Source organism: Podarcis gaigeae (assembly GCF_964106915.1).
Source record: "Podarcis gaigeae genome assembly, chromosome: 6".
Taxonomy (NCBI): domain Eukaryota; kingdom Metazoa; phylum Chordata; class Lepidosauria; order Squamata; family Lacertidae; genus Podarcis; species Podarcis gaigeae.
This window is the reverse complement of record NC_139682.1, coordinates 62,592,778-62,608,426: the sequence shown is the minus strand read 5'-3', so window position 1 is coordinate 62,608,426 and position 15,649 is coordinate 62,592,778. Positions and strand designations below refer to the sequence as shown.

At 43.3% G+C, this 15,649-nt stretch overlaps 1 long non-coding RNA gene across 3 annotated transcripts in view; it reads left to right on the top strand.

Moving 5' to 3' along the window:
- LOC310846502 overlaps positions 1-5,331 on the top strand; it is a 37,182-nt gene extending 31,851 nt beyond the window's left edge. For all 3 annotated transcript variants that reach the window (XR_014565354.1, XR_014565355.1, XR_014565356.1), the window contains exon 6: positions 5,107-5,331. This is a non-coding gene — a long non-coding RNA (uncharacterized lncRNA). The remainder of the gene's footprint in view (positions 1-5,106) is intronic.
- The last annotated feature ends 10,318 nt before the right edge of the window (positions 5,332-15,649 follow it).

Genomic DNA, 15,649 nt, shown 5'->3' with positions numbered 1-15,649 from the left:
CCTATTTTGTCACATTCATACTTTATACCCTGATGTGTGTGTTGGGAGGAGCAGGCACCTGAAGGTGACAGGCTCATCTCAGCCTTCCCTTTGAACCCCCCCTTCCAATGTGCTTTGCAGCACTCAGAGGTTGAAGCAGATGGACCCTGGTGTAGTGGTTAGAGTGTTGGACTGGAACCTGGGAGGCCACAGGGTTCAAATCCCCACTCAGCCATGAAGGTCGCTGGGTGACCTTGGGCCAGTCACAGTCTCTCACTCAGCCTAGCCTACATCACATGGTGGTTGTCTGTCTGGTACAGCCAGGATTTATGTTAGGGGGGCAAGCTTTACGGGGGGGACGAACCTCAGTAAGTTAAGTATTTTTATTGATTTACTTGATGGGGGGCAGTTGACTTCCTCCCCCCTGGTTGTGAGGATAAAAAATGAAGAGGAGAACCATGTATACTACATTGAGCGCCTTAGAAACAAAGGGAGGAAATTAATGCTATAACGGTGGTGGTGGTGGTGGTGATGATGATGATGATGATAATAATAATAATAATAATCTTAGAGAGCACACTAGTCAGAATGTCTAGACAAAAACAGAACAGCCATAAGATCTGTGGGCCTCCATCTAGCTACAAATAAGCCCAGTGCCGCCTAGTGTTTAAATTAAATAATGACACTTTTTGCATATCTCTCATCAGAAATAGTCTCCGGAACTATTTCAGGTTAAGAGATGCTGTTTCAGCCAGGAAGCTCATAGATGCAGGGCTTTTGGCCCTCCTAGTTTGTAACCTTCTTTAATTATAAAACCATAATCTTCTAACTCTCACCATCTTTCCTCCTCCTCCTCCTCCTCGCCTTTGTCTTATTTATACCCCACCCATGTGGCTGGGTTTCCCCAACCACTCTGGGCAGCTTACAGCATATACACAGAACGAAATATATATAAAAACATAACAGACACCAGACATTAAAAACATCCCGACAAAAGCTGTTTATCAACCCAACGAGAAATAGTTTTACATTAAATCATTCTCAGCCTTCTTTAAATTTTTTAAAGCTGGGGTGGACAACCTGAGGTACTACACTACAATGCCTATCATCCTTGACCACATGCCATGTTGGGTGAGACTGGTAGGAGTTGTAGGTCCAGAACATCGGGGGGGGGGCAAAGGGGGCGCAAAATCACTGCTATAAAGCAAAGAAAAATTACACCTGCAATAGTTATATTCCTAATATCATCAGTCTTATTAATGAACCTCTAACATGTAGAGATCCACCCCCCACCAGCACCACCCAAATCTATGTAGATTTCATATTTCACTGCATGATTTGCAGAAAAATTCTAACAGTTAAAGCTTATTGGTGTGAAATTCCCAAGAGGAGGCGAAATGGGTGGAAGAAGTTGAATCACTGCAGGTGTTGTTGACAGGAAAGCCTCAAGTCGCTAGAGTGACGCTTTGTATTTTCAAGACAAAGAGAAAGTTCCAGAAGAAAGAAAGTAGAAACCTGAGGGAAATTTCACTTTAATCAAGGCAGCCTTGCCACACTGACAAGAGGAAACAACCTGCTTCAGGTGGTAATGGTGGAAGGAGGCACACTGGAATAGCTGTAGATGAAGGCAGGAGGAATTGAAATCTGAACAGTGCAGGGGAACTTTGTGAAGTGTTGATTCTGGGGGAGTGCTCAGATTCCACTTCAGGCAGCAAACTACCTTGGGCTGACATTGCATAAGTTTTATGACAAAAGAGGGGAGAGTGCTGTTGTGCTCATGTCCTGCTTTCAGGCTTCCCATAGGCATCTGATTGGCTATTGTGAGAACAGAATGCTGGACTAGATGGGCTCTAGCAGGGTTTTCCCCAAGTTCTCATGTTTATCTTATATAATTATTTATGTGAGCCATCTTGGAAGAATTAACTCTCAGGGTTAAGCATATCAGAACACCAGTCTCTCAGTCTATCCCCCAAATCCTTCTGAAACTTTGGTGCTCGTGTTACAGAATAAGGATGGGACTTAACATCTCTGATTTTTTTCCTCTTCTTGTTGTCCATATGTGTTAGGAAGGGCAAACACTTTTCAAGAATTCTCTTGTATCACGTATTTTCAATACTTCATCAAACCATTCCTCCATGGAAAGTGTCTGGCTGCATTTCCAGCAATCGTGTAATTGAAATTTTGCTGCTGTTGATAAAAGACCAGCAGGGTCCCTTTGTATTATTGGGATTTGTTCTCCTTGTAAGACTGTAACTGCAATCAAAGGAGTCACATGTACTCTATTATACATGTGATGTATGCAGAGTTTATACTTTATATATTGTACAATCTGAGCCTAGTGCCTAATTACTTTCAGCTACGCCCACCATAAATTCTATAGGGATTTGTTTCAGGTGGGATATTTAGGAGGGAAGTGGCTGCTACTCAACTTTTTAATGGGTCCGTATATTTATAATAGTGGTCAATTCTGTAAACATGTCTACAGTTGATGACTTTTAAGTTCCATCTTCTTTTCTAGCCCCCCGCTATCATGCCCCAGATAACAAAATGACATAGCCAGAGCACCATATTTTCAGCTTTAACTAGCCAGTGGCTACCCACCAAGTCTTGATAAATAAATTTGCATTCTCAACTGCCAAGGTCTTGAGCCACCATGAAATCAGTAGAATGCAATGTTCTGGTCAAATTTCAAAGGAGCCATTCCAGTGTCTGGCACAATGTATCCTACTTCTCACTGCACCATAAAGCCTCTAATCTACATGCCTATTTATTTCCTCCACCTCACCATCCCAAGCTGATGAAAATGATGTCAAACTTGGTCATGTGCCGGGCTTTTTTCATCCGGAACTCACCAGAACCCAGTTCCAGCACATCAGGTGGGCGCCATTGCCATTACTGTATAAGAGAACGAGGGAGGTGTTAACGGTGGACACACCTCTTTTTCTAGAAAAATGTGAATAGTTCTGCTATCCTCTGAAGTAACCACTATTATAAATACATTTGGCAATCTTGAAGAGAAAAGAGAGCATCTTAGATCTGCAGAAGTATAAAAATTAGAAGATGGAAAGAATTAGGCTGTAGGACACACACATGCATTCTGGGATGGAGTCTGAAGCATAATCAAGCATATAATAGAAGTAAATTTTTAAAAATGCATTTGTAATTTCAATGAGACATTACAGGCAGCACTTGAAAGTAGCTCTTTAAAAAGCTGACGTATTGGAAATTTAACAATGAGATGGGACGGATGCTGAACACGTGGGGGATTCCGAACATCTAAAATTAACTTGTGAAGCCAAGGACTTAGAAAAATTTAAAGCTTTGAACAGAAATGGGAATGTTTTATTCCATACTCAGAATAAGAGATTCTGAGGTAATGTGGCTGTCTCCTCTGAAGTTCTAATGGACCTCTGTGCTTATTGTGTTGCATATAGCCCTTCAAAGAAAAGGGGCAGGGCAGAAATGGTCACATGATTACAGTGGGTCACAGGCCATAAAAGGGGTGAGAGCTGGACTGAGAACTGAGAGAGACATCCCCAGGCTAAAAGGTTGCTGGACCTTGCCTGAGAGCTGAGCCTGGGCTGGCAGATTGAGTTTTGTGGACATGGATCCGGGTTCAAAGCTAGCATTTTGCTGCCTGGCCTTGGCCAAACTGCTCTCTCTCTCTCTCTCTCTCTCCCTTCTTTTTCAAAATGGTAGTAACAGTCGCACAGGCTTGTTGCGAGTGCGACACAGTAAAGTCTGTGAAATGCTTGGCACATCAGGAGGGTTATAGAAATGATAAGATCCACCCACCATGCTCTTGCAGCCTTATCTGCAGCACGCAGGGCTGAGACTGCCTGGCAGGGCGGGGGCTGCTCCAGGGTGGAGATATCAGATGCATGTGCAATGTCTCAGTCCAATGACAGACGTCAGGCACAGCCTTGGAGGAGTTGCTTGCTTTGCAAGTTTTGGGGGGGATTGCAGAACAACAAATGAAGGAAACAATGTGTGGATAGTCAAGTCCACACATATAAATCTGCCACTAACACACTATCATTGTATGAGCAACACCTACCCCAAAAAATAAAATAAAAATGGCAGTCTCTCTGCTTCGCACCCTGTTGCTCCTTTGCTGAGTTTCCTTGCCTTGGCACCTTGGGAAATTGAGTATAAAGGTGCCTGCAGTTGTGCTGGTGGTATTATTATTATTATTCCATTTGCATTCAGTGGGTGTTCATATGTGATAATTACTAGAATCCCACGAGATGTGGCAGGAAAAAAAGTTACCCTCTCCTCCCTCCCTGCTGTAGCCTGGATGAAAAAACCCTCAGGAGGGGGCCCCTCTGTATTGTATATTCTAGGATTCACATATAGAGTGAGCTTAAGGCTTTCTGCTATATTTTATCAGCCTATCTACCCATGTTCCACTTTGAATCACTCACTCACATGCACACACTTTACAGGGATTTGGTGGCAACCTCTGTTTTGCATACATGATGTTCTGCTGCCATGGCTGGTTTTGCCTTCCATCTTGCCAGATCATTTGGCTGCTGTCCTGCAGATGGGCAGCTGCCAGCTCTGCTAATAAAGAAAAAGGAAAACCTGGCAACCATGCAAAAATATTACTGGTTTGACTTGATTTTCTTTTTAACATAATGCTTGGCTAATTGCTTCATGCCTTTTTAAGTGTTCCATGACTCAGAGATATTAAGCGTTTGCTTCGCAAAGCTGAAAAAGGGTCTGCTGTGCAGAGCATTCAACATTTTTACTCTAAATGCAAAAGTCCCTAGGGGGCCAAATGGCACCACCATTCTTCTATAGGTATAATCAAGTGTTTGAATCCCCCTGTTTCAATAGCCTGCCTTATGAGAGTCACTGCCTCTTTTCATGAGCGTTGCATTGTTTTGTTCTTTCCCCCAAAGCAAATAATAAAGACGAGAAGCATATCTCAAAAGTTTTCAGTGGAAAAAAATAATGTCAAAGGAAAGGAATGTGAATCATTTGAAAGGAAAGAAAGAGATAAATTAACCAATAAAATCCAGTACAATATAGTCTCGTTAATAATTTTTACATGTATTATTAATTGTATCACTTATGTACTTATATACTCTATTGCATACTCCATTGTACTGCTTTACGTTCTAGAATTGGAAGTCCTACTAAGAGGCCTGCTGGGATCAGTCCTAAAGCCCCCCTCATCCAGCATTCAGCTTCCCACAATGGTTGGCCAGATGTTTCACAGAAGGAGGCGGCTAGGAGGGCCTGAAGGCAGGGACCCTGCGAGGTACTTTGTCTCTTTCCTGCGCACACACACCTACCTCCATCTCCTTGAGGGTGGTCATGTTTCATACTTTACGGAGAATAATAATCCACTTTTTGAAGGGCTGTCAGAGGAAACACCTCTCTTTGAAGGTGTCCTCTGCTGGAAGGCCTTTCCAGTTCCAGTCCCAAGATCAGATTAAAGAAAAGGACTCTCAGAAGAGGAAATGGGGTCTGGAACCTACCTGTCAGCAGCCAGCATTTGGACAGTAGACAGAGCAAGCACACAGGTCACTGTCTTCCCCACTAGGGCGAGATGTATTTCTATGTAAATGATAGCAATTACAGTCATACCTTGGATCCCAAATGCCTTGTGAGTTGAACGTTTTGGCTCCTGAACGCTGCAAATCCGGAAGTGAGTATTCCAGTTTGTGAACATTATTTGGAACCTGAACGTCCAACACGACTTCCAATTGGCTGCAGGAGCTTTCTGCAGCCAGTTGGAAGCTGTGCCTTGGTTTCCAAACATTTTGGAAGTTGAACAGACTTCCAGAACAGATTCCATTTGACTTCCGAGGTATGACTGTATTTCTAAATTTGTATCCGTGCATATAAATAAGCTTGTGGAATTGCATGCGGGTCTGTTGTGTCTTGTCCTTTTTGTGATGGTGCATGTATGGGCCCCTAACCTCCTTTTTACACACACACACACACACACACACACACACACCACATCCAGCTACTACACAAATCTCTGGGCAAATTAAGATGCTCCCTGCCTTAAGACAATAGCCCTTTCCTCCTATTCCTCTCCAGCAACTGATCTTCAGTTGGTCTGCTGCCCCTGAGCATGTGTGGGGCATTGTGGAGTGAGTTTGGAGAAAGTCCGCCCTCCAAAGTAGGTTTTGGGTGTGACCAAGAGATCAAATGGAGAATTTTCTCTTAAATCATGTACAATGCAGATGGCAAAGCACAGAATGTGGCCACCAGTTTCTCTTATACAGTAGTACGTTGCCATGGTGCCACAAGGATGGCTCCAAGGGAATCATTTTTTGGTTTGTTTGTTTTTTTCCTTCAGAAGTAACCTGGTGATCTAGTTGGACAGGTGTTTTTAGCTGGGAAGGAAAGCATGTAATTTGCTGTTCAGCCAAATGCAGCAAGTCTGGCCTGTGACTCAACAGCATCTTTTGTGTCTAATCATGTATGGAATCGTCTTCTTTTCAGGCAAAAGTTCTCTAGTTTCCTATAATTTGGGAGCTCAGTTAGCCACATGGCAAACGACTCCCCACTCTCCATTTAAATCTGGATTTCCCTCTTTACCTTGCTGAGATTATTTTGTTTCCTTGGTTTTAGAAGGTGGGGCAATTTGATCTCTCCTGCAAATCCACATGGGTTGTAATTCAGGTAGTACAGTAATGGTTGAAATCTTCCTATACTTTAAAGAACTATCAGCTGCACTGTCCCCATCTGGTAATTCAGGCTGTTATCTGCAAAAGTTCATGCTGCAATGATTTAGCTAGTTTTGATACCACAGGACATTCTTCTTCAACCAGACTCGGAATGTAACACCATTGTTTATAGTTCAATTTCGGTTTCAAGATTCTCACTGAATGGACAGATACAAAAGAGGTCAGGGTTCCTTCATCTTCAGTCATGGTCGAGAAGAGGGAATTTAAAGTGCAGCAGCTATGGACTCTTTTGTAGTTCCACTTGGAAAGAGCCAGTGTGGTGTAGTGGTTAAAGTGTCAGACTAGGACCTGGGAGACCAGAGTTCAATCCCCACTCAGCCCTGAAGCTCACTGGGTAACTTTGGGCCAGTCACTGTCTCTCAGAGTAACCTACCTCCCAGGGTTGTTGTGAGGACAAAATGGGGAGAGGGAGAACAATGGGTGCCACCTTGAGCTCCTTGGAGAATGGGGAGGTATAATAATAAATAAATGCTGCTTTATGCCCATTAAAATTGCTCTTGCTATATGTGTGTGTGTATGCAACACACTAAAGTCAGAAGGAAATTATTATTCCAGGAGAGTAGATGTATTGGTCTGCATCAAGACAGGTGTCGTTCAAGCATAACATGTGGGCTGTCCAAATTAAATGGGAACTCAAACCACTGCCAACACACAGTAAACTCCAGTGTGGACAAGGGATGGTATAGCACTAAAATGCAACGATTTGGCTCACCAAACCCCCAATCCCTCATTTTATAATCCTAACCCTACTTACCTGGGAGTAAGCCCCAATAGAACTTATTGTTGACTATACATGGTTTGCACTGTTAGTCTCTAAGATAGGGTGGTATATACAGTGGTACCTCAGGTTACAGATGCTTCAGGTTACAGACGCTTCAGGTTACAGGCTCCGCTAACCCAGAAATAGTACCTCAGGTTAAGAACTTTGCTTCAGGAGGAGAACAGAAATCGGGCGGTGGCGGCGCAGCGGCAACGGGAGGCCCCATTAGCTAAAGTGGTACCTCAGGTTAAGAACAGTTTCAGGTTAAGAACGGACCTCCAGAACAAATTACCGGTAAGTTCTTAACCCAAGGTACCACTGTAACTCAAAATAAAGTAAAACAAAGACTGTTGTTCCTGGCAAAGGAGTTGGAAGCAACAGCATTTAGGGTGCAATTATATACACACACATTTGGGAGTGGTGCTTACTTCAGCGTAAACATTCATAGGATTTCAACATTGGGGGTCTACAAGAGCCTTCCTTGCCCTGACTGCTGCCTTCAGTTTCCACACAGCACATTTGAAAACCCAACAGTGTCCTCTCCTCTCTGTTAAACGCCCATGCCTTTGACAATAAGAAAACAAATGCCGCAGCCAGAATTTTAGCATGAATACATTGTGTGGAGGCTTAGTAGGAAAGCTGTGCTGCCCACTCTAAAGTGAGTCACAGTTAAACTGCATATGAGGATAACAGTGAAGCTTATTAGTTGTGGCATGCCCTTGTGGAGAGTATCTGAGTTGAAGGGAGGGGAGCAGTGTGAGTAGTGCTCAGCAGAAAAAAGCCAGCTTTGGGCAATTAAATACTTGGGTGTGGTGAGAGAGACAGGTTCGGGAAGAATGGGTGTGACCCCAAAGTGTAGCTGCAGCAGCACGGAGGCACTCCAAAAAATGTACACGAGATGTGCTGTCTGTGGTAACTTCAAGGGCCAAGAGCAATGGCTTCTTAGGCCCAGTTCCCACCAATAGCTGCATGGTGGCCTCAGCATGGTGAGTCAATCAGAATTGTGGAGTTGAGTATTATCTAGTCCAACCCCCTGCCATGCAGGAATTTGCAGCTGTCCCATACAGGGACCGAACCTGCAACCTCGGTGTTATCAGCACCAGGCTCTAGCCAGCTGAGCTCTCCATGTGTAGCTGCTCATAGTGTGGAAGAGCAATTTTCACAAGAACACCTCTCAGCAATGTGCTAGGGATGGCATGATGGACATGAGCTGTCTCTGCGGTAAGAGGCTTCAGATGCAGAAGGCGCCCACTGGATCTCTTGCTCCACAGAACTGGGCCAGTGACACTAAAAGTTCTACTTCGCGTTGGTGTCAAGCAAGCCTTTGCCAACACAGGGGACAACCAATTGCACTGCTACAAATGATCTCAGTGACTGAGAGTGAGGAAGCGTTTTAGGCAGTCCCTTAGGTACTCTGGACCCAAATTGTCCAGGGGTTCCTAAACTAACTTTGAACCTGGCTCAGTAGTAGATGGTCAACCAGTGCAGCTATTTTAAGAATGGTGTCACATGCTATCGGCCTGAAGCTCCCATCAGCAACCTGGCTGTATAACTTTGCACCACCTGGAGCTTCCAAACCAGACCCAAGGGCAGCCCCACACAGAGTACATAGAGAGTCAAATCTTTAGAGGGTTACCATCACCTATTGGCTAATAGCTGTGACGTCTCTTGCTATAAGCAGCAACACCACCTTTCCCCATACCTATTCTATCTGAATAACTTTTTCAAAATTCAATTTTACCTAGAAAATGCTTAGAGGGTATTTTGAATTATGAAAGGAGACTGTAAGCCCCTAATGCCCTTTTATTTTTTACTTTTGCTCACAAACCTGACAAGTAATCGGCATATGGCTGATAAAGTTTGGAGGTTCTGCAGAACTAGACGTAATCAGAGATGCTGGCTGCAATCCAATGGCATGTGACAAGGCTTATTAGAATATTGTTTTTCTGCAAGTCTAAGCTTAAAATGTAGATTGTGGTTTAAGAAGGGAGAACTGCAAAAGAAGAAAGCACCAGATAAACCCCAATGCCTGCAAAGAATTATTTGCACATATGTAAGGCACTTTGTTGGATCATAGCCATCACCTTCATGGCCCCCAGGGAATCTTTTTGAAGAGTGCCAGGAATCTGTAGGGTTGCTTCCAGGTGACCTGTTTGTTGAGCATCCATCCCAATTTGCTTGCAGCAATGTTAGACAATAAACGCCTCCATACAACTTTGATACTGAGCATTCATAATAATTTGTGCTCATATGCTATTGGGGCAGCTACGCATTATTATTAATATTAATAATAATAATAAATTAAATTTGTATGCCACCCTATACCCACAGGTCTCAAGGCGGTTCACAAGATAAAATCAAAATATAAAAACACAACATACATAATCGAAACAAAACCAACCCCATAACCCCCACAATTGTGCTTTCAACACCATTTGCACCTCCAAATAATATGAGGCAGTCAGACCACTTTGTTTACAATATTTCCCTGCTAAAATCCTGTAACTGTTCACATCACAAATGTTCCACTTTTCTTCTGCTACAGCACAAGAATTCAGACAGCAATAATGCATTGGGGGGTTCCCTCTTTTTTGTGGGGGGGGGGAGAGGGTTTGAATTTGCTGGTATAATAATAATAAAATAATAAAATAATAAAAATAATTTTATTATTTATACCCTGCCACTCTGGGCTGCTTCCAACACATAAGGTAAAGATAAAGGTACCCCTGCCCGTACGGGCCAGTCTTGACAGACTCTGGGGTTGTGCGCCCATCTCACTTAAGAGGCCAGGGGCCAGCGCTGTCCGGAGACACTTCCGGGTCACGTGGCCAGCGTGACATCGCTGCTCTGGCGAGCCAGAGCCGCACACGGAAACGCCGTTTACCTTCCCGCTGGTAAGCGGTCCCTATTTATCTACTTGCACCCGGAGGTGCTTTCGAACTGCTAGGTTGGCAGGCGCTGGGACCGAGCAGCGGGAGCGCACCCCGCCGCAGGGATTCGAACTGCGACCTTTCGATCGGCAAGTCCTAGGCGCTGAGGCTTTAACCCACAGCGCCACCTGCGTCCCGTCATTTCAACACATAGACAAACATAATAAAATCTCCCGTTCCAGGGCTGCCTTCAGATGTCTTCTAAAAGTTGTAGTGTTATTTACTTCCTTGACATCTGATGGGAGGGCGTTCCACAGGGAAGGCATCACTGTGAATAATAATGTGAATAATAATAATAATAATAATAATAATAATAGTATTTATAAATAATGTGTATGCATGTAATTGAATCCCACCCCAAAATACAGAAAATCATCATTCTCTTTTTAAAATTCTACTCCCAATATTATTGGAAACTAAATATTAAATCAGTTTACGTAAAAAGGTAAAGGTACCCCTGCCCGTACGGGCCAGTCGTGTCCAACTCTAGGGTTGCGCGCTCATCTCGCTTAAGAGGCCGGGAGCCAACGCTGTCCGGAGACACTTCCGGGTCATGTGGCCAGTGTGACGAAGCTGCTCTGGCAAGCCAGAGCTGCACACGGAAACGCCATTTACCTTCCCGCTATAAAGCGGTGCCTATTTATCTACATAGGGGTGCTTTCGAACTGCTAGGTGGGCAGGAGCTGGGACCAAATGACGGGAGCTCACCCCGCCGCGGGGATTCGAACCGCCGACCATACGATCGGCAAGTCCTAGGCACTGAGGTTTTACCCACAGCGCCACCCGCGTCCCTATGAGTTTACATAGTGATGTGTTTTCAGTAAGTTCTGAAGCAGCTTACTAGAAAGATCTAATGTTCCCTTAACATTCAAACTGAAAAGTTCTAAGGTAATAAGCCAGATATAATTGATAGCTTAAGTTATCTGAAAGGAAAAACCATGTGTATTATAAAAAGAGAGACAGGAAACAGAAGCATGTCTTATGCTTATATACAAGGGCAAAAGGTTAATACGTTTCAAGATTGCAACATTTCAAGACTGTAACAAGGGGGTGTCCCTAAGAAATATGCAGGTTGCACCTAGTTACATTTGTATAAATTAGCACTTTTGCAAGAATGGGCAGAGCAGGGGGGAAAGGAAGAATGTCAATGAAAAGTAACTAGATCATTCATTTTTTAAAGCACACATTCTTTGAGAAAGGAGGCAAAGTAGCATGAACTGTTGTTACAGTTTGCTGGAGAACTCTGAGCTAGTGTCAAATGATACTTTAGCAGAAGGACATGAATAAAATGCCTACATTGGCATCATTCAGTAAAAATAATGATGCTGCACAGTCTATCAAAGTCTATGATGTTTTGCTGAAGAAAATGGCCCATTTTTTAATATATGCTTCATACTGGCACCATGTAGAAGCAGCTCATAGCTGTCAACATTTCCCTTTTTTTAAGGGAAATTCCCTTATTCCGAATAGGATTCCTCGCAAGAAAAGGGAAAAGTTGAAAACTCTGAAGCAGCTATAAATAAAAAAAGCATACAAATAGTGTTCATTGATTAAGTTACAGCAAAACAGTTAATATAGCTTTTCCCCCCCCTGTAGTTGTCCAGGGACATTTTATACATTATGTTTGCTGCCAAGCAGCAAATGAGGAGCCCCAGCCATTACATGAAAATAGAAAAGCTCATAGGCGTATCTTGATATGCAGATGAAATGATATTAAAAGCTTCATCTGATGGATTTCTGCCTGTCACAGTGGTACTCAGGGCACAGAATCCTGCTAGGGAAAAATTGCAACCATATCCTAAAAGCAGGCTAAACATATGGTTAAAAGTTTGGAGCGGGGGTAGGCTGTGTGCCAGAGCCTGCTTCTAATTCCTGCATCCAACACAGATTCAACTCCTGGAATAGCCAGGCTAGCTTCCTGGTGAGGTAATGGTCCTCTGAGTATAGGCCATTAAGGCAACAAAGGAAGTGCCTCTGTGCCAGATAACAAATGGGTGGGTAGATAGGCTGGGCAGACAGGAAACAGATTTTTGTCTGATCAGTGCCTGATTTTTGCTGGAATCAAAGACTGTGGATATGGAAGAAGCGAGACCCTCTTGGGGTGTTAATCTGTGAACCCCTCCATTGTAGGCTCAGGTTGTGTATGTATATGTGTGTGTGTGTGTGTGTGTGTGTGTGTGTGTGTGTGTGTAAATAAACCATGTATCCTAAAGACATCACAGTCTCTGCTGTCCCTCATTCCAAAGGAAACATGAACTCTGAGTAAACACCTGTAACCCCTGGGATCTTCTGCCGCTTGGAGATTGGGATGGTGTGCAATAATATATGTTGAAATAAGTGGAATTTCAGTTGAGATGGGGGATAAGTTTGATTCAGTTCACATTTAAAGGCGAACCTACCTAATTCACACTGTGTAAAACTGGAGCCAAAACACAGCTACCTTTCAAAATTCAGAGTCATGTGAATTTCACAGCGCGATTCTCCAACCAATAAATGTGTGCAAAAAAAGCATATACTTGAAGAAATTGTGTTAGTGAAAATAACATACAAAAATGCATTATATTAGGGGAAATCGCTTTCAGAAAGGAGCGTGTGTATATCAGGAAAAAATTGCAGCAAATTGCTGATATGTGGAAATGTAGGGAACTGAACTTCTGATTGGAAAAAATGAGAAACTGAAATGGAACAATCTGTGCATCCTTAGTCCTTACCACACTAGAAACCCAAAATTCTGCTTAATTTGGTGAGATTTGGGATCCAGCTGTCAGTCTGTTTAGGATTAGGATTCTCAGCTGAACTTCCTGCAGCGGTAAAATTTTCGGTGTAACTGAGCATGCCCATTTTAAAGCATGAGAATGTATGAGGGAGTTCTGCTAAAGCATTTGATGGAAGAAGCAGGTGATGATGTTTCAGAGACAGCTGAAAAGGTAATGGGGAGTGTCTCTGTCTGCTCATATCTTTCATTTACTTAAATTGTTTTTCTTGTTCCTCTAATAGAGGAGGAGTAAGTAACATGACCTGCTCTATGGGTTCTTTTAAGAGAAAGGAGTAAAGTCAATTAAACTTTCATTTTATACCCACTTACCAGGAAGAAGCCCTACTGGACTCAATGGGTCTTACCTCTTGAGTTAGACATACTGTATTTGAGATTGCATTGCTAGAGACCTGCTGCATTGTTGTGACTTTGTATAACTTACATATGCTTATAGAAGCTGAATATGTTTCAGCAAAGCCTTTGCTTGGTAATGCTAAGAGGAAGAGAAGTGTATGTTGGAAGTGGAAGAAATAACCATTGAATTTTGCTGAAAGTGGTGCTACAGTTTGCTTTGTAAGGGTTTTACCTACTACTTGCAGAAGTACATTTCCTGTTCCTTCTCTGTGTTGACCAAGGAAGATATGCCTAAGCAAGCCCCAAACTTAGAGCACATTTTTGAAGTTATAAAGGTAAAAGGTAAAGGACCCCTGGACAGTTAAGTCCAGTCAAAGGCGACTATGGGGTGTGGCTCTCATTTTGCTTCAGGCAGGCGGAGGAAGCCACAGACAGTTTTCCAGGTCATGTGGCTAGCATGGCTAAATCACATCTGGCACAATGGAACACCGAGACAGAAGCCAGAGTGCACGGGAATGCCGTTTATCTTCCCGCCACAGCGGTACCAGTTTATCTACTTGCACTTGCTAGTATGCTTTTGAATTTTCTACCCAATAATATTCTGACTGTGATCTCCTTGCTGCTGCTTGGCTAAATGCATGAATCTGACCCTTGGAATGTTTTGTAAGTACAGCTTTTTAAACTTACTTAACAGTGTGTGGTCTGTTCACTGCAAGAGAGATAGAAAGAGAGGAGCGCCGTTTGCAAGTGGACCAAACAGGATTAAAGCATCTAACAACTTATATTCCTACCACTTTACTGATGCTTGACTTTTGTGAGTTTAAACTCTGCTACTTAGGACTGTCTCCTACTGGAGAGTGAATTTAGCCCTGCATTTTGAATCCAGGCACCCAGCTGATTATTTTATTATTTACCCCACACATGAGTCACAGGGATTCTAATTTCCTCCCATAGCTACTATTAGTACATGAAAGCCCTTAACAGCTTGGAACTAGTGTACTTGCTAGATTGCGCTACCTCATATATGACCACTTGACTGATTTGGTCGGCAGAACTGCCATTTTTTCCAGTTGCCGCATAATAATCATTTCACATTGGTAAGAAGTTGATCTTTCAGTGTGGTAGCACCTGAACTTTGGGACTCCCTGCCTGTGGGCATCAGGCAGGCACCTTCCCTGTACTCTTTTTGCCTCCTGCTAAAATGGACTTGCTGATCAGAAGGTCGGCGGTTCGAATCCCCACGATGGGGTGAGCTCCCGTTGCTGGGTCCCAGCTCCTGCCAACCTAGCAGTTCAAAAGCACGTCAAAGTGCAAGTAGATAAATAGGTACCGCTCCGACGGAAAGGTAAACGGCGTTTCCGTGCGCTGCTCTGGTTCGCCAGAAGTGGCTTAGTCATGCTGGCCACATGACCCGGAAGCTGTACCCCGGGTCCCTCGGCCAATAAAGCGAGATGAGCGCTGCAACCCCAGAGTTGGTCACGACTGGACCTAATGGTCAGGGGTCCCTTGACCTTTTCAAAATCATTTTTGTTTAGGCAAACCTATTCAGACATATCAAATGTCAAATGTCGACAGGTATTTTAATTTGGTTTTTAGCTTATTTTTTTCCTAACAAAAAAAAATCCAAAGGTTTAAAGTAGTTTTTAGCAGATGGTTTTATTTTTTCGGTCTTTTTGTAGACTGTTTTGAGGTTTTACTACAATAACACAGTAAATAAGTAAAATAACAAATTCACTACTATTGTGCCAAGAATATGTTGTAAAATTCACGTGCAATAAAACTCCTGTTTGGAGAGGCCCTGGGTCTCCAGGTTCAGTTTGTTGCATTGGCTGCTGCCTGCTTGGTGCTGCTTTAATAAGGAGTCTGACAGCAGCTGTTGGCTCCCTGCTTGAAAATAGCACAGGCAGCACAGTGTGTCACAAAGCACTGGGCTCCACTTTTGGTAAAGGAGTGCAGGGGCAGTTCCTTAGGTAGGTTATGGACGAGTCTGTGTGAGCCAAGTTATGCTGCTTTCATTCTGTAGCCATAAATAGCTCCAGCTTCTTCTTTCTGTAGCTGCTGGAAGTGCTGGCTTTACTCCAGGGCTAAATAGTGACTAATAGAATAAGCTTCTTCTGCAGAAGCTCAATGCTTCAGAAATTGATTGAATTCTTAGAAATCG